General features: G+C 41.8%; 1 protein-coding gene and 1 long non-coding RNA gene across 3 annotated transcripts in view; one reads left to right on the forward strand and one right to left on the reverse strand.

Moving 5' to 3' along the window:
- Positions 1 to 12,398, reverse strand: part of KATNAL2 (katanin catalytic subunit A1 like 2) — a 219,792-nt gene that overhangs the window by 4,709 nt on the left and 202,685 nt on the right. The window lies entirely within an intron of this gene.
- Positions 1 to 12,398, forward strand: part of LOC115834743 — a 47,768-nt gene that overhangs the window by 3,417 nt on the left and 31,953 nt on the right. Inside the window, exon 3 of the long non-coding RNA XR_004029631.1 lies at positions 6,225 to 6,426. This is a non-coding gene — a long non-coding RNA (uncharacterized LOC115834743). The remainder of the gene's footprint in view (positions 1 to 6,224; positions 6,427 to 12,398) is intronic.

The following is a 12,398-nucleotide window of genomic DNA, read 5'->3' on the forward strand; positions in this document are numbered from 1 at the left end:
TTTCCTTGTGATACATGAAACTGGTTCCTCTATTCCCTGTCTCTAAGAGGGAAGTTCTAAAAGCTTAATGAGATTTAGGGTAAATATTTTTTGGCAAGCATATTGCATAGATGATGATGTGTTTTCATATTCATCAGGATCCACACATCTGTGTATCTCACTGTCGGTGTGGTGTTTGATTTTCTGGTGGCCATTGAACTCTCCGTTGTAAAGAAAAACATCTTCTCTCAGCAAGTAGTGAGTATTCTGTGTACAATACTTTGACACCATAGGAATACCCAATTCCCTATACCCTTTCAACTAATGGTTTTAGCATCTATTAATGATCTTTGTCTGAATCAATTATTTCACTAGAGGTTGCAAATGCTGATTAAACACATACCCACATACACACACACAGTTGGATTTCTTTTTTTTTTTTTTTTGAGCCAGGGTCTTCCTCTGTTGCCCAGGCTGGAGTGCAGTGGTGCCATCTCAGCTCACTGCAACCTACACCTCCTGGACTCAAGCAATCCTTCTGCCTCAGCCCCCCAAGTAGCTGGGACTACAGGTGCGAGCCCGGCTAATATTTTTTGGATGAAGTTTCACCATGTTAACCATGCTGGTCTTGAACTACTGAGCTCAAGCAGTCCACCCGCCTCAGCCTCCCAAAGTGCTAGGATTACAGGTGTGAGCCACCATGCCCGGCCTGGATTTTTCATTCCAAATACATTATTTGGAGTTATTATGAAATTACATAGCACTATTATGTAAAGCAGAGCTTTCCCTCGTCAGCTGAGGCTATTTGGTTACTCTAAATTACCATTCCTATTATCAATAGATCATCTTGAGTGTGAGTCTGTGAACTGTTTATTTGATTTTCTAGGATAGAAATTAGGAAATTCCTGTATGTTAGCCTAACCATTGATAAAGAGTAACAATGAGCTGAGTGCGGTAGCTCACACCTGTAATCCCAGCCCTTGGGGAAGCTGAGGTAGAAGATTCGCTGACTATGCTGGGCAACATAGTGAGACCCTGTCTCTGCCCAATATAAATAAAATTAGCCGAGTGTGGTGATGCACGGCTGTAGTCTCAGCTACTTGAGAGGCTGAGGTAGGAGAGTCACCTGAGCCCAGGAAGCTGAGGTTGTAGTGAGCCGAGATCGCACTACTGCACTCCAGCCTGAGTGACAGAAATACATTTTTTAAAAAATAAAATAAAATTTTAAATATTTTTTAAAAAAGAGTAACAATGAAAACATCATCACCAGGCATTTCTCACTCATAAAAACACTGAGAATATCTAAACTGTCTTCCCATTTTTTCTTATTCTCATTCTGAATCTATGTTACAATATTTCTTTTTAAATTGAAAAAATTGAAAACATACTTCCAGGGCACATATCTGAATCCTAAATCACAGCAACCAGATTTCTTTAAGGAGTGTGTCTTTTCCTCTCCTATTGTTCATCTAGCCCTGAGCTGAGAATCCATAGTCCAGGGGTGCCTTACCGACAGTAACAATGAGCTATTTCTTTTTTGCATTTGCTTTGTTCTTTTATCAGTCTCACCCTGTTGACATTCATCGCACATCAGAGACTCAGCCACCTCTTCCCTTGCAAAATCATTCCCCCTCTCAAGGCACATTTATATTCAAGGCACAGGGTCAAGGAAAAGAAAAAAAATACGCTTCACAGCAGAACTTTGCCTAGCACTCCAATTGAGGATGTGCTCATCTTTGCTTCAAATGGTTTCTTCCTTGTTCATACTCAGCAATAATATACAGCCAGCAGGCAGCAAGAATGATGCTGTTCCTCTCTACTGGTCAGCACCCACACCACACCAGTTGTTCAATATTTTGAATATCAGCCCTGCATATAAGCCACAAAAATATGTTATCCTTCATACCCAAGGATGTTCCAACAGAAGGCTGTCTGTGTTACTAAGGTTGAAATAAAAACACTGTATTAGTCCATTCTCACACTGCTATGAAGAAATACTTGAGACTGGGTAATTTATAAAGGAAAGGGGTTTAATTGACTCACAGTTCCACATGACTGGGAGGCCTCAAGAAACTGACAATCATGATGGAAAGCAAAGGAGAGAGGCAGGCATCTTCTTTACGGAGTGGCAGGACAGAGTGAGTGCTTATAAAACCATCAAGGTGCAGTGAGATCTCATGAGAACAGCATAGGGGAAACTGCCCCTATGATTCAGTTATCTCCACCTGGTCCCATCCTTGACAGGGGGGCGGGGTGGGGGGATTATGAGGATTATAATTGAAGATGAAATTTTGGGTGGGGACCAGCCAAACCATATTACACTTCATTGTTGATGAACTTTAAATTAACTAAGACTGCACTTAAATTTGGGGATAAACACAATCACCTCTGCTTCCTCCTACTAAACACCACTGAAAGAGTTTTTTAATGGCATAAACCCACAAAAGCAAAGAGAATTGGAGAACTGATTGAAGCAAAGATTTGAAAGCTGGGAAGCATCATGATGAGTAAAAGAAACAGTAGAACTGAGAAGCTGCTTTCTGAATCAGCAGTAAAGAAAGTCAAGAAATAATCTGAGTCACAGAAACCCCAAGAGACTTCGCAGTATCTTCTTCTACCTTTAGAGGTGAGGGTGAAGCTGGGTTGAAAATAGGGGGTTTGATTGCCAATTTGTATAAAAAAGAGTTAGATCGCAGATTTCCACCCCCTCCAGTAGCAGGGAAACTGCCTCTCCCATGCCTTGGCAGAGGGTAAAATGGAGGGTCTCCAGGCTGGGAAACACCAGGCTCAGTTGAAAATAGTGTACTGTATTGAAGCAATGAGATACCGACTATCCCTAGACTATTAGCAGCCAAACTCTTGCCTTTCAGGCAGGAGATTGCAAGAATCGTCACTTGGCAATCTGACCAGCCAAAGAGAAAGACCCTAAGGACATTGATGTTGGGAGTTCCCCAACACGATAACCCAGTCAAATCTCAATACATGGAGCCCACAGTTGGCAAGACTTTCCCACATGCACAGAGCTTCCTGTGGGTTTTGTTAATGTACCCCTCTCATAAACATTAGGCAGCCAAGAAGACCTACATCTGTGGAACTCCTCTAACTTGAAGACAGAGCCCAACACAAATAAATGGGGGAAAATAAAAAGAATCTTGGAGAAAACAGAATTCTTCAGGGAAATGAAACTTCAAAAATTAGTATTCTCAGAGAGATGTAAGAAAATATTGCCATGAAACAAGAAGAGTGTCTTAGTCCATGTTGAACTGCTATAACAAAATACCTGAGACTGGGTAATTTATAAAGGACAGAAATTTCATAATTTGTCATTTTGGAGGGTGGGAGACCAAGATCAAGGCACCAGCAGGTTTGGTGTCTGGTGAGAGCCTGGTCTCTGCTTCCAAGATCGCACATCCTCAAGAGGGGGAAACAACGTGTCTTCACATGATGGCAAGTGGAAGGCAAAAAAGAGACCAAACTACCTCCATCATGCCTTTTTATAATGGCATTAATCTGTTCCTGACGGTGGAGCCCTGGTGACCTAAACACTTCCCATAAGGCTCTACCATCCGACACTGTTGCATTGGGGATTAAGTTTCCAACACATGAATTTTGAGGAACAGATTCAGACTACAGCAAAGAGGATGTCATTTAAAAAGAATAGGGAAAAACAACAAAATGCAGTAACTTGAGAATACAAAATATGATAGAAGAAATTAAAAACACAATGGAAAGTTCAGAAGATAAAGCTAGAGAAATCTCTCACAGAGTAGGACAAGAAAGACACACAAGGCCAGGCGTGGTGGCCTATGCCTGTAATTCCAGCACGTTAGGAGGCCAAGGTAGGAGGATCACTTGAGCCCAGGAGTTCGAAACCAGCCTGGGCAACACAGTGAGACCCCATCTCTACAAAAAAATTAGCCAGGCATATGCCTGTAGTCCCAGCTAGTTGGGAGGTGGGAGGATCGCTTGAACCCAAGAGGTTGAGGCTGCAGGGAGCTGTGGTCATGCAACTGCACTCCAGCGTGGGTGACATAGCCAGGCCCTGTCTCAATTAAAGAAAAAAAAAAGACACACACACAAACACACACATAAATACACACACACACACACAAAGAAATTCAAAATGAGAAAGAATGGTTTTTTTAAATGAGAACATTATTACAGGACAGCCAACAGACAATAGGAGATCAAAAAAAAAAAAAAAAAAAAAGGACCGAGAAAACAGAAGGGAGAATATCAAAGAAATCATTCAAGAAAACTTTCCAGAATTCTAGGAAATAATTTTCTGTATGTGAAATATTAATAAAAGCAAATGCTTAGCTAGTACTTAACTAAGTGGCAGGCAATGTCTCAAGCATTTTACAGACATTAATTCATTTAATTCTCACAACAACCCTGTGAGGCAGGCATGAAGATTTAACTCAGTGAGTCCCTGAACCTGTTCCTCAATTAACTGCTAGTGGACTCCCAAGTCACATCGTGGTAAAATTTCAAAACCTGGAGAACAAAGAAAGGATCATAAACGCTTCCAGAGAGAAAAAACAGGTTATGTACAATGGATCAATAAGACTTCTCAACAGCAATGTAAGACATTAAAAGAAAATAGAACACTGCCTTCAGAATTCAGATGAGAAATAATTTCTAGCATAGAAATATATCTCTTGATGAAGACATCAATTAAGTTGGGGAATAGAATAAAGACATTTTCGACATGTGAAGCCTAAAGAAAAATTACCTCCCATAAACCCTTTATCAGGAAAACATTGGAGGGTTCTCTCCAAAGGAGGAGAGTAAACCAAACCAAAGGACTATAAGGGATTCAAGAACCAGAGGCTATGACACAGAGAGTGAAGGACCCTCCAGGAGGACGATGGGGAACCCCAGGGTTTCCTCTATAGACTACGTGCAGGACAAGCAGGTGAGCCTGGAGCTGGTAAGAAGGCTCTTACCAACCTTCTCTCCAAGGAGGTGAAACTCATAGAATGCCTGGCATGTCTCAATGTATCAAGAGTCCATCTAGACAGTTAACAGAGAGTTGTGACTGAATTATAGGAGAAAAAGGTGAAGTGATGGGGGAGAAAAGAAAAAAAGGAGAGAAGGGATTTTTTTTTTTTTTTGAGACGGAGTCTCACTCTGTCACCCAGCCTGGAGTGCAGTGGCACGATCTTGGCTCACTGCAACCTCTACCTCCTAGGTTCAAGCAATTCTCTCACCTCGGCCTCCTGAGTAGCTGGGATTACAGGCGTGTGCCACCATGCTGGGCTATTGCATTTTTAGTAGAAATGGGATTTCACCATGTTGGCCAGGCTGGTCTCAAACTCCTGACCTCAAGTGATCTGCCCGCCTCAGCATCCCAAAGTGCTGGGATTACAGGCGTGATCCACTGCACTCGGCCGGGAGATCTTTTAATAGGGAAGCTAAATCATTACATTTATACCTTAGGAATTCAGTGCCGTTCAGCAGTATTTACCGCCTGCCATGTGTATTGTCACTGCTATGCCTCCAATATACAGAAACAAGACGCCCTCTTCCTTATATGTAATTAAAGGCAGTAATATGGAGGGTTGGGCCTTGGCCTGTGGGATCATTGATCCTGTAAATTTCAAAGAAAAAGTAAGAGCTGATATCAGACTGAAAACCCCAAGGGGAGAGAAAATAAGCCCCTAGAAATGGCAGAGCACGGGGTGATGAGCAGTTGCTGTATTTTCTTCCAAGGCCTTTACTTTGGATTAGCTACTCGCTTCTAAAAGACAGGCTGCTAAAGAAGAAAGATTCTTTCATAGGGGCTCCTTCTTCCTGCTGTCCCCATCCCATCCAGAGTGACTTCCTGTCTAAAGAAAGTCCAGAACCCTCTAGAATGCCCTAGGAAAATGGAGTCTTGTAGATGATGTGGAAAACAATCCCTCACTACAGATGTCTGTATTGATCAGCTAATGCCCTAAAGCAAGAGATTTACCTCAAAACTGCTTGTGGGCACAAAATAAGTGCAACTCTCTGACAGCCAGGCCTGATAAATGCACTTTTCATGACATCAATAATCATATAATCATACAAGGGAGGAAACGAAGGACAAATGGAATGTACCCAGGAATCATTCTTTATGCCAATATATTTGTATAAAAAAATTTAACCTGTGGCGACCAGAAAGCACTCCCCTTAGTCCCTGCACTTTGAGTTTTGAACCTAGTTACTCTGTTTTAATGTCTCCTTTCTTTTGTTTTTCTGGTACTTCTGTCACCTCAAAGGTCAAAACTACCAGCAAGTGTGAGCTGCGGGGTGTACAGCAAGTGTGAAGTGCAGCGAAGACTCACAGACCTCAGAGTCTGGTCCACTGGACCCAGGTCCACTGCTGGATAAAAGGTGCAGCACCCACTGGCCACTTCCACGGTTTACATCTTGCTTCAAGGCCTTGCGCCCGATCAGCTGAGCACCTGTGCCAACCCTCAGGTACCTTCCTAAGTCCCTTGTCCTGTCTCCAGTGTTAAACCAGGGTTCCTGGGACAGAGATCATTCCAAATTTTACAGAATGTGGAAGCAACATAATTTTAGTTTATTCCTTCACTAGTTAAAATATATTAAGTTTAAATTATCAGCATAAGAGAAACCAACCTTCAGTTTTAAAAGTGAAGTCTTTGCAGTATGTCTATGTAACACCATGAAGTGAGCAGTTAGGACAACTCTGGAAATTAATATTTATTAACATTCTGTGATTGATAATAGGGAGCCAATGATTAAGCATTGAAGGGCACTTTGTCTTCCACAGTGAGCCCAGCATCAGCTGTCCCCCACCTACAATTCCCACTTGGGCCAAACTGGTCTGCTTGCCATTCTCAGAATCCACTTTTTGCCATCCTTGTTCTGAGTTTCTACTCAGGCCATTTTCCTTATGTGGAACTTTCACTTTGTCTATCAAAAATTGAGTCATGTTTATAGACCCAGATCAAGTGCTCTCTACCTCATAAAGGCTTTTAAGACTATATGTCATCAGAAATTGCCTCTTTCCCTTGTATATTTTTATTCTACTTAATATTGTCTGTACCATCACACGGTGCTGGCTGTATCTCCACCTCATAGTTATTTATTTTCTATCCCACTGATTGTTCAATCAGATTGCCAGTTTCCAGAGGCCAAAGATTATGGACCATATGATGTGGATTCCCCCTCCCTCCATCATGCAGAATAAATACCCAACAGGTGCTCAAGAAATACTATTTCGGGCTGGGCACAGTGGCTCCTGCCTGTAATCCCAGCACTTTGGGAGGCTGAGGTGGGCAGATCACCTGAGGTCAGGAGTTTGAGACCACTAACATGGTGAAACCCTGTCTCTACTAATAATACAAAAATGAGCTAGGCATGGTGGTGGGTGACTGTAATCCCAGCTACTCAGGAGGCTGAGGCAGGAGAATTGCTTGAACTTGGGAGGCGAAGGTTGTAGTGAGCCAAGATCGTGCCACTGTACTGCAGCCTGGGGGACAAAGTGAGACTCTGTCTCAAAAAAAAAAAAAAAAAAGAAATACTACTTCAGCTGGGCATGGTGGCTCACGCCTGTAATCCCAGCACTTGCCAGCACTTTGGGAGGCCGAGGCAGGTGGATCACTTGAGTCCAGGAGTTTGAGACTAGCCTTGGCAATATGGTGAAACCCCAGCTCTACCAAAAATACAAAAATTAGCCAGTCTTATAACCTAGTCTCAAAATAGATTTTTTTTTTTAAAAGAAATACTACTTGGACACATGACTGACCTTTAGGTGCAGGGCTACTTACTTCATGTTAAATGGCCTGCTTCCTTAACATCCAGGAATTATTTATGAAGGTGAATCTGCTTTGTTGAAAATTTTAGCATTTTATAATCATCATTAGTTCTAATCAATAGAGAAAAGCTGCATCAACTTGGGCAATGGAAATAAGATGTTATATTTTAATCTTTAGTGAAAATAATGGAAACAATGAGTTTAGGGGATGATTCATTGAACCCACGTGGCTGGGCAGTACTTTTGAAAATCAGCTGACAGATGTGGCCTCCAGAGACCCCACTTCTCATTCTGAGCAGTGAGTTCAGAAGCATGAGGCTGGAGGATCCTGTAGGAGAGTCTGCAGCTATCAGTTCAGTTTATGTCCTACTGATGTTTGGGTTGAGAGCATCATTTCTTTATAATGAAGAATGAAAATTACTTCTAATTGCTACAATATCAACAAAGAAGATATATTCCTCAATTACTCTTGCCAGAAAATATATTACCAAAATTGAGAGGAAAAAAATGGGAAGGCTGGCTCTATTTCCAGCAAAAAGATAAACTAGCTTCTCTTATTATACAGTCCCTTAAAAAGCTCAATTAATTACAGGAAATACCTTTTGAATGCACAATCGAGCCCTCAAGGAGCAGGGCCAAAATTCTCAAGGGCCAAAAATAAAGAGGAAGCTGAAAATGAAAGCTGGGCAGTTGAAGCTATGGCTGATTAGGGGTGTTTATCTCTTGGTTACAAAAGGTTTGAGTTTTAAAGGCAACATGTGGAATGGCATAGAAGGTCCTGGACCCATTCAAGATGGGAGGTGGCGTCAAGGCCCACCGCATAAAGTAAAGACTCAGTATTGCTGAAGGGTGCATGCCTACTATGAAAGGGTTGATTAGGAAATCTCCCCACTAGCAATGGAAGGCACCAGGGAAATTTGTCTGCCTTGCACTTTGGGGTGGGAGAAAGTGTTCACTGATAAGTTAGGACCACAGATCTCCTCTTATTGGCATGGTCCAAAAATTTCTGAACAGGGAAATTAGCTAAAAGTGATATAAAGACTGACACAGTAAAACAAATATTGTCTGGAGGGACCCATGCAAGAATCCCACAGATAGAGACCACTTCATTAACGTAAGCTAACAATCTAAAATTACAAAACGCTAGCCGGGTGTGGTGGCGCACGTCTGTGGTCTCTGAGGTGGGAGGATCACTTGAACCTGCGATGCGGGGGTTGTAGTGGGCTGAGATTGCGTCACTGCACTCCAGCCTGGGTAACAGAGTGAGACCCCCTCTCAAAAATGAATGAATAAATTTATTAATTAATATAAAATTACAAAACACATAATAAACCATCATAAATGAGAGCTGGCAGAAAAAAAACTAACAACAGAAATAGACTCCACTGATGAGTGTAAAATAAATTATGTTTATGAACAAAAATATGAACAAGACTTTTCCTTTGGCCAAGACGGAGTAGCCCATTCTTCTCTAGTTCACCCTCTTACAACTAAAAATCCCCGGATATAATACAAGAAATAAACATGGAGAGACATGGAATGGTGGAAAGATGAGGACTGGCTAGCTAGGGACCTTGGGACTTGAGGAATGGTGTGGCAGTGAGTTCCCTGGGTTTTCTCTTTACTTCCCATCTATCCCAATAGAATGCAGGAGAAGCCTGCAGTTCAGAACTGCTAACATGCACAGATTCAAACACCCCATGACAAGCCTGCTCTCGCTAGCCAAAGGACTGAGGAGAGGCGGTCTACCAGAACAAAAAACCTTTTTGATAATACCTGCCCTACTCCAGCTAAACACCGAACGAAGAACTGCCCCCCAAACTTAGAGTGTCCGTGGGGCCCAGCAGGGCACTGAGTCATGGTAGTGGGAAAAGGTGTGGTTCAACAGGCTGGCACCAGATTAAAAACGCTCAAGAAAAAGAAAAGTCAAATAAATTATGGTACACACATACAATGGAGTTTTATGTGGGATTAGGCAGATTTTCAAAGTTGTCCACAGTAGATTAAATGAAGGAAAAAAAACAGGCCATAGAACAAATATGACTTGTATCTACAGGACAACACATTTTTGTTGCTCCGTGTATGTGCTCTACACACACACACACACACACACACACACACACACACACACAGATGTAAAAGAGTCTGGAGAGACTTACATCATTTTCCGTGGTATAGTTATAGGGGACTATTCACTTTTTTAAACTTTTATTTTAGGTTCAGGGGTACATGTACAGGTTTGTTATATAGGTAAACTTATGTCATGGGGGTTTGTTGTACAGATTATTTCATCAGTCAGGCACAAAGCCCAGTACCCAATAGTTATTTTTTTCTGCTCCTCTCCCTCCTCCCACCCTCCACCCTCAAGTAGGCCTCAGTGTCTGTTGTTCCCCTCCGTATGTCCACGAGTTCATCGTTTAGCTCTCACTTATAAGTGAGAACATGAGGTATTTGGTTTTCTGTTCCTGTGTTAGTTTGCTATGGATGATGGCCTTCAGCTTCATCCATGTTCACACAAAAGACATGATCTCGTTCTTTTTATGGCTGCATGGTATTCCATGGTATACATGTACCACATTTTCTTTATCCAATCTATCATTGATGGGCATTTAGGTTGATTCCATGTCTTTGCTATTGTGAAGACTGTTCACTTTCAAATAATAATAAAGCATATAAATTTATGATTTTTATAATAAACAAGTGTTACTTTAAAATAATCAAAAGAGTAAAAACTGTTTTTCTCTTGGGAACAAAAAACATTACCAGAGAAGGATATGGAAGCAAAAGATGATAAATAACTAAACGATTTTCACCAGAAGGGTAGATACAAAGATGGTAATAGTTGAGTCACAGTGGTGAAATCAGAAGTATTTTTTTCTAGTTCTCAGATGTTCTATAAAATGGTTATAAAATTTTATAATGTTTTAAATGTGGTTTGAAATGTATGATTCGCATGTCAACCTACACCCTGTTAAGAAGAAAAGGTAATGCCGGAATAACCAGGTTGAAAGTTGTTTTTGTCTGATGAGATCAAACAAACAGTAAGGTGTGAACGAAGCAAGAGCAAGATTACTGCTTAGTAACCTCCTGCTAGTCATCATGTGCCTTCCCCACTGGAACTACCAAATCCTGCACAGTATACTTCTTTCCTGGTCGTATGGATTTTACCCATAAAACACACATGGAAGATCATGGGCTTGATATTATTGTGTGGGATAGTGAAGTTTTGTATGGAAGTAATTCCAAGCAAAATGATTTGAGCACTAGTAGGCACAAAAATACTATTAAAGATGAATAGCAGGCTGGGTGGGGAGGCTGAGGCGGGTGGATCACGAGGTCAGGAGTTCAAGACCAGCATGGCCAAGATGGTGAAACCCTGCCTCTACCAAAAATACGAAAAATTAGCTGGGCATGGTGGTGGGTGTCTGTAATCCCAGCTACTTGGGAGGTTGAGGAAGAGAATTGCTTGAACCTGGGAGGCAGAGGTTGCAGTGAGCCGAGATCGTGCCACTGCACTCCAGTACTCCAGCCTAGGGAACAGAGCGAGACTCCGTCTCCAAAAAAAAAAAAAGCCTACAGGCAGGACTGAAGGCAATTGCAATGAAAAATGCATTCATCAGATCGGGTGAGGTAATATAAACTAATGTCTTCCAAAAGGTTTTCAAATGGAACGCTAGACTTATGAGATACTCCTTGAGGAAAGGAGTGGGGTCAGATAAGTATGGAAAGTACTGCTTTATCTTATTTTTCATAGAGAGTCACAAAGCACAATAGCATTTTTTTTTTAAGAGACAGGGTGTTGCAACTCTTGCCCAGGCTGGGGTGCAGTGGTGTGATCATAGCTCACTTTAGCCTCAAACTCCTGGGCTCAAGCAATTCTCCTGCCTCGGCCTCTTGAGTGGCTGGGACTATAGGCACACACCACCACGCCTGGCTGATTTTTTAACAATTTTTTTGTAGAGACAAGGTCTTGCTATGTTGTCCATGCTGGCCTCAAGCAATCCTCCTGCCTCAGTCTTACAAAACACTGGGATTACAAGCATGAGCCACCATGCCCAGCCTGCAAATAGTATCTTTTATTTATTTGTTTATTTATTTATTTATTTATTTGCAATAAAAAGAAGAGTTGAATAAACACAAGCCTGGCCACGCCACATGGGAAATGGAGTCATTACTCAAGTCAATCTCCCCCAAATTTCAGAGGCTAGGCTTTTTCAAGGATAGTTTGGTGACAAGTGAATGGGAGTATGGAAAGTGGTTCTCTTCTGGGGGCAGCCACAGGACTGGTTGGTGGGTTCAGGTGGAGCCATGGGTCGTCAGAAATGCAAAAACTTTAAAAGACATCTCTAAAGGCCAATCTTAGTTAGGTTCTACAATAGTGATGTTATCTGCAGGAGTAACGGGAAGTTGCAGATTTTGTGACCTCCAGAGTAATGGCTGGTAACAACTTAACGACTTCAGGCTCCTCTCATCCTCCTAACCTGGTGGTCTTGCATTAGCTTTAGGAATGCCGTATAGTTTTCAGAAAGGGTTATTATCATTTAAACTATAAACGAAATGTCTCCCAAAGTTAGCTTGGCTTGCGCCCAGGAATGATTAAAGGCAAGATAGAGGTTGGTTAGATCAGATCTCTTTCACTGCCATAATCTTCTCACTGTTAGATAATTTT

The sequence above is a fragment of the Nomascus leucogenys genome, chromosome 4, assembly GCF_006542625.1.
Source record: "Nomascus leucogenys isolate Asia chromosome 4, Asia_NLE_v1, whole genome shotgun sequence".
NCBI lineage: Eukaryota > Metazoa > Chordata > Mammalia > Primates > Hylobatidae > Nomascus > Nomascus leucogenys.